The sequence below is a fragment of the Tupaia chinensis genome, unplaced genomic scaffold (assembly GCF_000334495.1).
Source record: "Tupaia chinensis unplaced genomic scaffold, TupChi_1.0 Scaffold000198_1, whole genome shotgun sequence".
NCBI lineage: Eukaryota > Metazoa > Chordata > Mammalia > Scandentia > Tupaiidae > Tupaia > Tupaia belangeri.
In genome coordinates this window covers 2,765,774-2,770,917 of record NW_006159673.1, presented here as the reverse complement: position 1 = coordinate 2,770,917, position 5,144 = coordinate 2,765,774, and the positions used below count along the sequence as shown (strand labels likewise).

Genomic DNA, 5,144 nt, shown 5'->3' with positions numbered 1-5,144 from the left:
GGGGGGGGGCCGGGGCGTGGTGGAGGCAGGGGCATGGCAGGCCCAGCAGGCCAAGCAGGCTGGCGCAGTCAGCTCCGACAGGCTCCAGGGTGTGCCCTGGCTTAGTTAGGCACCAGCCACCTAGCAGAGCCGTGGCTCCCCAGTGGGAAACGGGGAGACTGCCCACGTGCACAGCAGGGTGTATCTAAAATGCCCAGCGGCCATACTTAGTGACGCTGTCTCCCAGCCAGGTTTACCCCACCCCACCTCTTCTCTTTTGACCTTCCCACCCTGGAGAAGCGGGAGCTCAGAATGTATTCAGAGCACCCAGCCACCTCCCCGGGGCATAAAGTGTGACCAGGGCGGCCCAGGCTGGTTTGGTGTTCCCAGCACAAGCCAGCCCTTGCCTCCTGGCTCTGCAGGAGGGACCTGTACCTGGCTCCAGCTGGCTGGCTGGGCAAAGGCGGTCCCTGCCAGGTTAGCAGGGAGGAGTACAGGAACTGCTAGGGGCAAGGTGACCTCCCAGGGACGCTCAGGGAGCCTGCCCGCCCAGAGCAGCACCCTTCTCAAGGTCACCCGCATGCCTCCACTTTCCCCACCCACCGCTGGGGCAGAGCCTGACGGCAGCAGCACAGCCACTGCCAGGCCTCTCCTCGTGTTTAGCCTGCTGCTCTCCTAGGCTCTGCCCTGGGAGTGGGAGCTTTATGATCCAAATCGGCCTGCAGGGCCCCAGGCCCCTCGTCTGTTACTTCTCGGGAGCCTTAGTGCCACTTCGTGGGCAGCCTACCAGCCAGGTGGGCTGTTTCTCACTGGTCAGCCACTGTGGCCCACAGAGAGTCTCCTGCCGTGGAGCCCAGCACAGAGCAAGGGCTAGGACTGGCTGCTGCTCAGTGACTGCATGGCTCCGAGCACCCACAACCCCACCCTGTGACATGGGGACAGTGTTAACGTGTCCTGATGCACAGCCAGGGGCTGCCCTGGCGCCTGCGTCTGTTGGGTGTTGAGTGCCTGTTGCCGGCACACGGGGGTGGTAAGAGTCGTGTTGTCCACACCAGCACAGTGGGAAGCCAGGGAAGTACAGCCAGGTGGAACGCACGGTCCACGACTAGAAGGAAATGTGGGATGCAGGATTACGGAGCCCGACCCCGAAGGCATAACGCCATGCAGGTGGCCAGCGTCACCAGTACCAGGCGGCCGGACTAAGAGCCTCAGCTTGAGAATGCATCTTTATGAGGAGGATTTTTAACTTAGTTCTCATATGGCTCAGGGGTGTTGGTGATAATTTCATTCATTCCACAAATATTTTTACTGCCTACCATGTGCAAAAGCTTTCAAAATAAAATAACTGACACATTGCAACGGGTGCGGCACGTACGATTTCCTGCTAAGCGTTTAGGGTTGTTTGGGGGGAAGTTTCCCTGTGCTTTTCCACCTGCTCGTTCTGCAGTCTCCTGCTCTGCCCTCACCCTCCGCCTGCCCGGCGCCCACTCCCCCATCTCAGCACGTCCTCTGTTGTTCTTGTTTCTACGTTTATTATATTTTATTCATGGTAGAAAGCATGTGTGCCCATCTGAGAGAGCGAGGGAAGGGAGGGAGGCGCCCTCCATGGGGACTCTGCATGCACCATCCTCGCCCCATCCAGCTCGTCAGCATCTTGGGTGTGAGCAGGCGTACACCTGCGTGTTTTCAGGCCAACTCAAGCATCTGAACTCATGGTCAGCTGTGTAGTGTCCACACCGCCCTACCCTTCCTTAGTCCTGTTCACCCTGTCTTCAGTGTCCTCAGTGCTCCGGTCCCAGGTAGCTATGAGGAACTGAACCGGAAGACCAGGCTCTTGATTATGCGTTTCAATCTCATTAAAGCGAAACCATTCCAGAAATATTTACACTATACAGGGAAACAGCTGGGAGCTAAATGCCTTCGCTCAGCTCAAGAAACCGAACCTAACAGGATCTCAGTTGCTGAGGCAGAAAGATGAGGCACGGGCAGATATTTCTGCTCCCTACTCTGACGTTTTCCCCAAAGATGGGAAGAAGGATGTCCGGGAAGAACAATGGGCCAGCTGCTGGACTTGAATTTGGAAACACCAATGAGTAAGTCTGAGCACGTTTTTAAGCAGGACAGTGCAGGTGATCTGGAAGGCGAGCAGGTGCCCACTACGTGGTCTCCAGTTGCAGTTTAGCCGTGTTGCTGCAGGACCGAACTTGGTGCGGAATGGGGACAGTCGCTTGCCCTCAGAAGAAGCAGACTCTGAGCTGTGAGGTTTGTCAAGGAGGAAGGCTTTATTAGGAGTGACGTCATCCAGGAGACAGTGAGCAGGCTTGGTCAAAAAACTGTCACTCTGAAAGTGTCCAGGCATGGGTCTTTAGGGGAATAATTTGTGCCCTTGTCTTCAATTAAGATCATCTCAGCAAATGAAGGATTGAAACTTGTGCGTTTCTGACCCATTATTGAAACGGGCACCACTGTGACGGTCCCTGCTGCAGCCACCATCCGCATCCCTCCCTGCAGAGGGTCAACCCGAGGTCACTCAGCCTCCCCCGCCATGCACCCACCAGGCGCCTCAGCTCTCAGCGCCAGGTCTCTGCGGTCCAGGCTGGTTCTGGCCGGCTGTATTATGAATGTGACACGATCTTGACATCTCCCCCTCTGTTGAAATTAGCTGCCCTTGCCACCTCCTACCTCCCACCTCCCACCTCCCACCTGGCTTGGCTCCTCTCTGACCTCCTTAAAATGCTCCCACTCACTAAGTAGATTTTTAAAAGGGAATTTGCAATAGTGTCAACACAGTTCTCCTTTAAGTGATCCACACTTAAATTTGTTTTCTTGACTTTCTGAAACAGCGGCCACATTAGGGTGGCTTCTTAGACAAATTAGGTCAATGAAGTTTTCACAGTAGAATCCCAGCTCTTATCAAAATGGATTCTTTTGCAGAACTCACAGTCTGGGGGAGAGATTTCCCTCCCTGCCAAGGACTGTCTTTGAGATCATAGTGCAAGTTAAATGCTTGATTCATTAGGAACATTTAATTTTATTTATAAACCTATGGAAAAGAAACTAAGGATTATCATTTTAAGTTATTTGATTACAAGTTTATAAAACTATGTCACTGAAAGTCAGATGATACCAGACATTTTATTCTTAACCGAATGCTCTCTGGAATATTAAATTTTTTGTGTGTGAAATACTTAAGATTTTATTTTAAATTCATTTTAAAATTTACATTTAATCACTGTATATCTTTACTGTGTACAACCCGGTTTTAACCAGCGTGAATGTGGTGCATATTAGTCAAGTCAAAGAATTACGGCTGGTGTCTTATCTCCTCTTGGTGTTCACTCACAGCTGTGAAATACTACCAATGAGTCCTGCAGATCAGAGACTCAGGGGTCATGGATGGATTCGGGGTGTCCATAAATCTCCTGAAGATAAATGCTAAATGTTGAATGTATGTGCTACCTTTTGGAAGAAAGTTTACAGTTTTCATCAGATTCCCAAAATTGTCTATAGTTTCAAAATGTTAAGAATTATCAACTTGGAGATAACTACATTAACCACCTCATTGAACAGATTGGGAAACTGTCCACCCCGCCCAACCACGAATGGTTGAGAAACATGCCCAAGGATCACCAGGAGGGTGGGAAGGAATCTACAGACTTCTAGGAATATAAGAATTAGAGCTGGGACCAGTAGATGACATAATGGTTATGTCGCTGGACTCCCACTTCGTCAACCATGGTTCGCATCCCATACAAGGAGGCTTAAAACTCACGCTAGGCATGTGTGCGTGCATGCCCAAGATCCTGAGAGAAGGGATTGCGATGTGGCCATCCCCCTTGGGGGGGGGGTGATTTATTTCTCTTTTTCTGTCTCTCTGTCTCTCTAGTGAGGACATGTGCCCTACAGCAAAAAAATCTCTCCTCCCACCCCCCTCCCCCCCAAAAAAAAGAATTAGAATCTTTCCCACCAACACCAGCATCCCCTGGGCCTTTCAGGCAAACAATAGCTACTAAATAAGTTTTAAAAAAATATTGTTTTCACCATAACCTGTAAGTGGCTCTTACATTGCGGAGGAGCTGGGAGTGCACCAGGTAATGCTGCATGTCTTGCATTTGCTGCACAGATTCAGGTCTGCCTTGGGATGGGGGCTGTACAGGTGCTTACGGAAACACTCCCTCCTTCCCTGCCTGTCGCAGGCTTCATTTTGCTCCAAGGCTTGGTGCCCATGACAAGGATTCAGTGTCCTTTGATGCGTCCCTGCAGTTGGAAAGGTGCTACTTGCTTTCTTTTCGTGGAAAAGTACTCCAGGTACCTAGTCCTGACACCTGAAACCTCCCTCCACCGCTCCCGTCCAACTTCAGTGTTCTGCACAGTGACGGAGAAGATAAGATTTCCCAGATGAGAGGATGTGGTGGGAGTGGGAATGCACAGGGGGTGATTTCCGCCCTCTCTCCCCTGGCTCCCCTCTCCCCGTCTTCAGGAGGTGCTTGTCTGCACCTGTGACCACAAACGGTAGGGTCTGCGAGGACGGCGGAGTGGCCTCCGGCCAATGTTTACACACGACGTGGACAATGCTTTGTCTTCAGCTGGGGAAGGTTGGAGCTGAAAGCTGTACTATTAGTTGCTGCTTACATGACCTTGATTCCCTTTTCTGGCAAACCTGGAAAAGTTTCCCTCGTCATCCATAGCAGTGCTCTCCGAACAACTGGTCTACCGTTACCAGCTGTGAGAATTCGGTCCTTCCTTTCTAAGGCACAGGTCTTTCTCTCAATCATTTCTTCTGCAAATGGAATTTTTGTTTGCATGATTAAATCTTCTCTTCACACTCTCAGCCAATTTCCTGACCATCTGGTTTGCTTCTTGCTGTTTGGTTATTTGTTTAGGGGACATAGCACCCCTCTTCCTAGCTGTCACATTTAGCAGGAGGAATTTTCTGTTTTAATCCATCATTCGTTCCGCTTAGCTTTGGTTTGGAGCCTTCACCTATAAGCCCTACTGATGGGGAGTCTCACACAGCCTCACACAGCTTGGCCCTTGGCGACGTGAGGATTCCCATCGGACAGGGATGCTCTGCCGGGACAAGGTCGTGGCAGCCTGGAGCGCGACGTCTGGTGCTCAGGGAGGTCTTCAGGGAGGGGGAAGCATCAGGCTGAGGGCTTCCTGCT

The 5,144-nt window shown here is 51.4% G+C and overlaps 1 long non-coding RNA gene across 1 annotated transcript in view; it reads left to right on the top strand.

Moving 5' to 3' along the window:
* Window positions 1-1,546: 1,546 nt before the first annotated feature.
* Window positions 1,547-5,144, top strand: part of LOC102474498 (uncharacterized) — a 12,386-nt gene continuing 8,788 nt past the window's right edge. The window contains exon 1 of the long non-coding RNA XR_334334.1: window positions 1,547-2,072. This is a non-coding gene — a long non-coding RNA (uncharacterized LOC102474498). The remainder of the gene's footprint in view (window positions 2,073-5,144) is intronic.